Below are 8,810 nucleotides of genomic sequence, written 5' to 3'. Positions count from 1 at the left end.
CCAAAAATTATCCCTTAGATTTGACTGCTGAGAGAGCATGTTGTATTATGGGACACATTTACGGTTACTTCATTTTGACCAATAGAATGCTATTTGGGAAAGATGCATTTGCCTGAAATGGCCTCACCAGATGCTCATTTTGGATGTTAATGGCAGTAACCTGACAAATGGACTGAAAGAAAGATAAAGTAATTTTGTTGCAGCTTTAGAATTTCTCCAGGGAGTGTGGTCTCACACACACACAGGGGATGGATACTGTTGCAAACAAGCCTTTTACAGCCCATTTTATAACACAATAAAAAAAAGGTGTGCAGATTATGAATTTATACTCACCAGAAGAATAAAAGTAACCTAGTAGCCTAATGTTCAGCAAACAGTTATTTTTGGCTTGGGATAATTTTAGCACCATGTAAGAATTTGTAACAAACAATTTACTGGAGATTAAAAAAAAAAAAGAAGAACTGGAGATAGAGGTGCTCTAGAAAATGATGTTGGACATCTCAAAAAGTGGCCTGGTAATGACAAAGGACACAGATTCAAAAATGCAGGTAGAGGCTGGGCAAGGTGACTCATACCTATAATCCTAGCACTTTGGGAGGCTGAAGCGGTGGGAGTGCTTGAGCCCAGAAGTTCAAGACCAGCCTGGGTAACACGAAAAAACCCTGTCTCAACTAAAAATACAAAAATTAGCCAGCAGGGTGGCACTTGCCTGTAGTCCCAGCTACTCTGAAGGCTGAGGTGGGATGACTGCTTGAGCCCAGGAGATCAAGGCTACAGTGAGCCAAGATAGCACCACTGTACTCAAGCTGGAAGACAGAGTGAGACCCTGTCTCTCTCTCTCTCCCTCTCTCTCTGTCTCTCTCTGTCTCTCTCTCTCTCTCTCTCTCTCTCACACACACACACACACACACACACACACACACACACAGGTAGAGCACAAGCAACAAATGAAAAAATAAATTGGACTTTGTCAAAATGTAAAATTTCTGTGCATCAAAAGATACAATCAACAAAGTGAAATGGCAACCCATGAACTAGGAGAAAAGTTTACTGGCAATCCATATATCTGATAAGGAGTTAATATCCAGAATATATAAAGAACTCCTACAACTCAACCACAAAAAAAAAAAAAAAAAAAAGAATCGGAAAAGGGGGCCAGGCACTCTGGTTCACACCTGTAATCCCAGCACTTTGGGAGGCTGATGTGGGCAGATCACCTGAGGTCAGGAGTTCGAGACCAGCCTGGCCAACACGGTAAAATCCCATCTCTACTAAAAATACAAAAATTAGCCAAGCGTGGTGGCACATGCCTGTAATCCCAGCTACTCAGGAGGCTGAGGCAGGAGAATTGCTTGAACCCAGGAGGCAGAAGTTGCAGTGAGCAGAGATCATGCCACTGTACTCCAGTCTAGGCAACAGAACAAGACTCCATCTCAAAAAATAATAATAATAATAAAGAATGGGGAAAGGGCTTAGATAGATATCCTTCCAAAGAAGATATACACATGGCCAATAGGCACATAAACAGATGCTCAACTTCATTAATCATTAGGGAAATGTGTATCAAAACCGCAATGGGATACACCTCACACACACTAGGATGGCTACTATCAAAAAAAAAAGAGAGAGAGAGAGAGAGAGAATGTGGAGAAATAGGAACCCTGTGCACTATTGGAAGGAATATAAAATGGTGCAACCACTATGGAAAATAGTATAGCAGTTACTTAAAAAACCTTAAAAACAGAATTACTATAGGTCTAGCAAACCACTTCTGGGTATATACACAAGATAATTGAAAGCAGGGACTCAAAGAGATATCTGCACATCCATGTTCACTGCAGCATTATTCACAATAATGAAGCAATGGAAGCAACTCAAGGGTCCACCAGCAGAGGAATGAATAAACAAAATGTGATATATATACACATAATACACAGTTATTATTCAGCCTTAAAGACGTGGGAAATTCTGATACATGCTACAACCCTTGAAGACGTTATGTTAGGTAAAATAAGCCTGTCACAAATGCACAAATATGTATAATTCCACCTCTGTGAGGCACATAAGAGTAGTCAAATGCAGAGACAGAAAGAGCAGAATGGTGACTGCCAGGGACTAGGGTCAGGGGCGGGCACAGGGAGTTATTCTTTAATGAGTAGAGTTTGTTTTACAAAATGAAGAATCGTGGAAATAAACGGTGGCGATGGTTGTATAGGAACAGGAATGGGCCAGGCATGGTGACTCACCCCTGTCATCCCAGCACTTTGGGAGGACAAGGCAGGTGGATCACGACATCAGGAGTTTGAGACCAGCCTGGCCAACACAGTGAAACCCTACCTCTACTAAAAAAATAATAATAATAAAAAAGAAAGAAATACAAAACTTAGCCAGGCATGGTGGCATGTGTCCGTAGTCCCAGCTACTCAGGAGGCTGAGGCAGAGGAATCACTTGAACCAGGGAGGCAGAGGTTGCAGTGAGCCGAGATCATGCCACTGCACTCTAGCCTGGGTGACAGAGTATGACTCCGTCTCCAAAAAACAAACAAACAAAACCATGGAAATGCACTTACTATCACTGAACTGTTGAACTGTACACATACGAATGGTGAAAATGGTAAATTTTATGTTAGGTATACTTCACCCACAATTAAAAGATAATAATAACAAAAAAATGCAGGTGAAGGGTTTGAAATTAAATTATTTCAGAAACTGCAAGAAAAAGCAATACTTAAGTCTGGGCATGGTAGCTCACACTTGTAATTCCAGCACTTTGGGAGGCTGAAGTAGGCAGACTGATGAGATCAGGAGTTTCAGACCAGCCTGGGCAACATGGTGAAACCCTGTCTCTACTAAAAATACAAAATATTAGCCAGGTGTGGTGGTAGATGCCTGAAATCCCAGCTACTCTGGAGGCTGAGGCAGGAGAATCACTTGAACCTGGGAGGCTGAGGTTGCAGTGAGCCAAGATCATGCCACTGTACTCCTGCCTGCGTTACAGAGTGAGACTATCTCAAAAAAAAAAAAAAAAAAAAAGCAATATTTATATATATGATGTTATTTTTATTTTTAACCTATTTTTCAGGTTACTGCTATAAACATCCAAAATTACAATAAAAATTATAATTTTACAGGTAGTACCAAACTCATAAATTTAATATTTTAAGTAGGTATGTGACAGTTTCATTGTCTTGAGTTTTTGAGGGTTTTTTTAAAATTTCTTAAATTGGCCAAAAAATACTTGGGGGTTTTTTGTTTTGTTTTTAGAGACAAGATTTTGCTCTGTTGCCCAACCTGGAGTGCAGTGGTGAGATCATAGCTCAGTGCAACCTCAAACTCCTGGCCTCAAGCGATCCTCCCACTTCAGCCTCTTGAGTAGCTAGGACTGCAGATACATGACCCCATGCCTGGCTAACATTTAAATTTTTTGTAGAGATGAGGTCTTGCTATATTTCCTAGGCTGGTCTCAAACTCCCGGCCTCAAGCTATCCTCCTACCTCAGTCTTTCAAAGTGCTGGGATTATAGGCATGAGCCACTGTGCCCAGCCCACCCTGGGGGGCTATCTTTCAATTAGAAAAATACAAAGGTATCTCCCATTGCTTCTGGCATGTTTAGGGCATGTATGGAATCATCTCCCGTCACCACCAGGCTCTCTCCAGGTGCCCTTGGCTCTCTCAGGATGTCCTAGACTGTTCTGGGTTCCACACAGACAAGACTCCAGAGCTCAGGCTCCAAAAATCTCGCAAAGCCTTCTCTCCTCTCCAATAGGGCACTTCCTAAATGCAGAGAGTATTTACTGTTTAAAAAGCTTGTATTTTGTTGTCCGCCCCCCCACCAACTTTTTTTTCAGAGACAGGGTCTTGCCATGTTGCCCAGGCTGGCCTTGAACTTCTCCATTCAAAAGATCCTCCCACCTCAGCCTCCTGAGTAGCTGGGACTACAGGCACAAGTCATCATGCACTTATTAATATCCTTTTATGTAAAAGTTAAGAGCTGGCTGGGCATGGTGGCTCACGCCTGTAATCCCAGCCTTTGGGAGACTAAGGCAGACAGATCACTTGAGGTCAGGGGTTCGAGACCAGCCTGGCCAAGATGGCAAAACTCCATCTCCACTAATAATACAAAAATTAGCTGGGCATGGTGGTGCACCCCTGAAATCCCAGCTACTTGGGAGGCTGAGGTACAAGAATCACTTAAGCCCAGGAGGTGTAGGTTACAGTGAGCCAAGATGGTACCACTGCACTCTAGCCTGGGCAACAGATGGAGACTCTGACTCTAAATAAATAAATAAATGGAAAGAGCTGCTCAAAGAAATGGTAGAAAACATATCTTTTTAAATGCTCTTGTACCCCCATACCCTGAAAATGCAGTTTTCCTTTTGCAGAGTCCCCTCAGGACTGTCACTTTACAGTTGCCCCCACAATGAGCCCCCAGTGGGAAGCGGCTTGGTGTTTTTTTGCCTTGAGTCTTTGGCTGATCTACAAAGGAATGGCATATCCCCAGCTACAGAACCAGCGCAATGTGGACTACGTTATATTCAAGGGTACATGTTCCTTCTCCATCTCATAGATCCCCTTCCACTGCCTTGACACTGAAGGGCAACCTCGCCATCACTCCTTTCTCATCGTTCCTGGGTCTTCCTCTGAGACTCACAGAATGAGGAGTGAAAAAAACATGCAACCCCATCTGACCATGAAGGAGAATCACTATCAGGTGTTGCTGAGAATATGTAAGATGTAGCTCTAAGCTAGCCTGGGAGGTAAAGGAAGGCTTCTGGGAGGAGGTGGCCTTTACATGGAGACAGAAAGGATGTATAGGAGTAAGCTAGGAAGTGGGAGTGAAGAGGGCTTTCAGGTGAAGTGAATGACGCATTCAAAGCCCTGAGGCAGGACAGAGTAGGAGCGGCTTGAGAAACTGAAGTCAGGCCAGTGTGCTCGGCACTCAGCATTGCATGGAGAGCCAAGGGGAGGGAGGAAGAGATGAGGCCAGGGACAGGCCACGGGGAGGATTCTAGACTTGGAGGCTTTTCCTGGGTTTGGAAAAGCCTGAATTGCCGAGCTTTTCCAGGGAGAATAATTCAACTGGGCAGATTCTGTAAGCTGGAGCGGAGGTGGAGGCCAGGACGCCAAGATGGAATTTTCTGGCTTTTCTGCACACTGGGGACAGTTGCAGGCTGTCTGGATCCCACAGAGCTCAGCAACATGCCTGACTCACCACCCCTGAGGCTGCCCAGCCCACAGGTGACAGTGTCAGGGCTGGGGCCACCTGCCTGGTCCTGCCACTCAGCGACCTTGAACAAGGCACTCCCCACAAGTCTCTTTATCCATAAAATGGAAATGACAGCTACATCCCAGGCTTATTCTAGGATTCCATGAGATCGTTCTAGGTCAGTGGCTTTATCAATAAAGGTTATTATTATACTATGACTTGTTATTGATGTTTGCAGCCTGTCCCAGCTCCTGGGCACTGATTTGTCTGCTGGTTGCTGGTCTGTTTCAGGGACAGACACTAGCAAGGCGCAGGGCTGGCATGTTCCACTTTTTTGCATACATGTGAATCTTGCATTCAGAGAGCCCCTCCTTCCACAGAGGGTCCAGCGGGGTTGCTTGGGGGACACATTCCAGAAAGAATAACTCTGTGTAACATGAAACCCTGAATCTGGAAACACAACCTCTATGGGAAATTGGAGGATAAGGTCTGCTCTGTGGACTGCCCAGCCTCACTCCATACAAAAGGCATATTGAAACCCAAAGGCCTCATCCCTTAGCCTACAGACTATAGTCTCACTCATCACTGTGGCCCAAGATCTTCCTAAAAACCAAACTTGACCAGGGCACTGCCCTGTTTCAACTCTTCCATGGCCCCCACTCAGGTTCCCCCTCAGGTTCAGTTCCGTACCCCTTATCATGACCTACACTGCCCTGTGGTTCAGGCCCCTGTCCATACCTGCAGCCACACCCGAACTTGCTCTGACTCAGCCACATGGGCCTCCAACAGATTGAGCTCTCTCCTGCTTCAGGACCTCTGCACATCTGTGAGCCCTCTTCCCGCTCTAACAGGCCACTGCCAGTTCTTCCAGATTCAAAAGTCCGCAGACTTTGTTAAACCTCCAAATAATAATAGAAAGTAGGCCAGGTATGGTGGCTCATGCCTGTAATCCCAGCACTTTGGGAGGCCAAACTGGCTGGATCACCTGAGGTCAAGAGTTCAAGACCAGCCTGGCCAACATGGAGAAACCCTATCTCTACTAAAAATACAAAAATTAGCTGGATGGATGGTGGGCACCTGTAATCTCAGCTACTCAAGAGGCCAAGGCAGAAGAATCACTTGAATCCAGGAGATGGGGGTTGCAGTGAGCCAAGATCATGCCACTGCACTCCAGCCTGGGTGACAGAGTAAGACTCCATCTCAAAAATCTAAATAAATAAAGAATAATAATAGAAAGTAGTAATATTATCCCCACTTTCCAGATGAGCAGACTGAGGCCATCCACCATCAGGCCTGGAGTCTGGCAGGCCGGGCTTGAGGTTTAATTGCAGGAACCACTTGCAAAATCACCAAGTGGTTCCTGCAACTAAACCTTCAAGCCAGGCCAGCCAGACTCCAGAATCTTTAAGTACCCAAGATGAAGCACCTGGTCACACCTTTACCACCACAGGAGGGTGGAGGTCGCTCAGAGAAGAAAGGCTGGCCAAGGAGAACCGGGCCAGGGTAACACAGTGTCATGGCATGGAAGCCATTCTCAATGCATTCAAAACCCAGTTCAGCCCTCAGACGCTGCAGTCTTAGGCAGAACATTCAACCTCTCTGAACCTCAGTTTTCTCATCTGAAAAATGGGGCTAAATAATAATGGAAACCTCACAGGTGCTTTGTGAGTATTCGGGAGTGACATATGAAACGCCTGGCCTGTTGTGGATGCTCAGGGAATGGCATGATGCCACCCTCCCTTGACGCATCTGGGGAGGCTGCACCAGTGCAGACCAGCCTAGCCCAGACTCGCCTTGCATCACCCAAGGTTAGGCAGCCAGGGCCTGGGAACCATCCCTGCCCTGTTTTCTGTTTGGGGCTTTGTGTTTCCCAGCGTTTCCTTTGGAAAAAGTCCAGCTTCCTCCCCGCTGGAAGGAGGCAGGAGGGGTTCGCGCCTGGGTCTGGATGCCCGAGGGAGCCTTGTGGGGAGATGACAAGAGCCTGGGGTTTGGAGTCAGGCCAGTCGGATTTGAATCCAGGATCTGACCTTTACAACACTGTGTGGCCCTGAGCAAGTGACTTCACCTCTCTGAGGTGCCAATTTCCTGACCTATTTCAGGTCTCATGGTCTCTGCCTCAGAGGGTACTGGATGCAGATGGAGGGGTGGGGTGAGAGAAGGTTCTGAATGCAGTTCCCCAGTGTACATCCGGGGATTCCTTTTGTGGATGGGTTGAAGACCAGGGGAGGAGCCAGGGTTGACAGCTGGAGTGACCAAGACAAATGCTCCCTGGCAAACTGAATCCAGTGGGTGTCCTGCCAGTGGGATGGAGGTAGGAGGGGCAAATTTAGGTCTAGCTTGTCAGCATGCTGCTGGAATGAGGGTCCAAAGTGATCAGACCTCTGATTATTCAGAAGGAAAATCCAGCTTTCCATGCAAAATCTCATGATTAAAGTATGGTAAGGAGTATATAGGATGATTCCATTTATTTAAAAAAATCAAAAACAGGCAAAACGAAGATAGTGGTTTCCTTGGAGAGAGGTAGGTAGTGCCTGGGAGGGGACATGAAGGATTTCAGGAAGCCAGTGACATTCTCTTTCTTCATTTGGGTGTTGGTGGCATGGGCGTGTCCCCTTCATAACCCTATGCTTCGGCACTTTTCTACATGTGAATTATGCTTCAGTAAAAATGCTAGAATAATTTAAAAACAAACAAATCCAGACTGCAGTGCTGGGAGGACAGAATATCTGCAGGGGCCAAACTGAACACATCTACAGGCTGCCTTCTGATTCCGGGCTGGAGACGTGAGGCAGGCATGTGGGCTCTTGGCCCCTGACACCCTGGACAGGCTCCTCACCCTTAGCAGGCAGGTGCTTCCTCAGCCACACAGGAGGAATGCCCATCCTGCCCCACCCTGCTGCCTTGTCCGGAGATGGCTGGACAGTCACATCTCTGATCAATGCTCCTCTTGGCCAGGTCTGCTGAGCTCACATACTAGAGAAACAGACAAGCTCTGCCACTTAAATGATAAAGCGGTCCCCCCAAAACTCACCCTTATTTATTATACATTTTACTTTACCAAGAATGCCCAGAGGACAGTAATCAAAAGTGATACTAACCAAAACAATTTCACATCAAATGCATTCATGGAAAGCGTCTTTCTGCGAGTTATTCTTAGTGTCTTAATGCAGCTTTTATGGTTTCAAATACCATCCTGGGCCTTCTCTGCTCTCACTCTGGTCCTCAGCTGGGGAAGCCCCCAGTTCCAGACAGGCTGCAGAAATAATCCAGCCCATCCATTTAGCAAGAACACAAAAAGGATGAGCTGTGGTAGCTCACGCCTGTAATCCCAGGACTTTGGGAGGCTGAGGTGGGTGGATCACCTGAGGTCTGGAGTTCAAGACCAGCCTGGCCAATATGGTGAAAACCCATCTCTACTACAAATACAAAAAAAATAGCCAGCCGGGAGCGGTGGCTCACGCCTGTAATCCCAGCACTTTGGGAGGCCGAGGCGGTTGGATCACGAGGTCAAGAGATCGAGACCATCCTGGTCAACATGGTGAAACCCCGTCTCTACTAAAAATACAAAAATTCAGCTGGGCATGGTGGCACGTGCCTGTAATCC

This window comes from Cebus imitator, unplaced genomic scaffold (genome assembly GCF_001604975.1).
Source record: "Cebus imitator isolate Cc_AM_T3 unplaced genomic scaffold, Cebus_imitator-1.0 Scaffold216, whole genome shotgun sequence".
Classification (NCBI taxonomy): Eukaryota; Metazoa; Chordata; class Mammalia; order Primates; family Cebidae; genus Cebus; species Cebus imitator.
The sequence above is the reverse complement of the archived record's forward strand: the minus strand, read 5'-3'. Positions refer to the sequence as shown.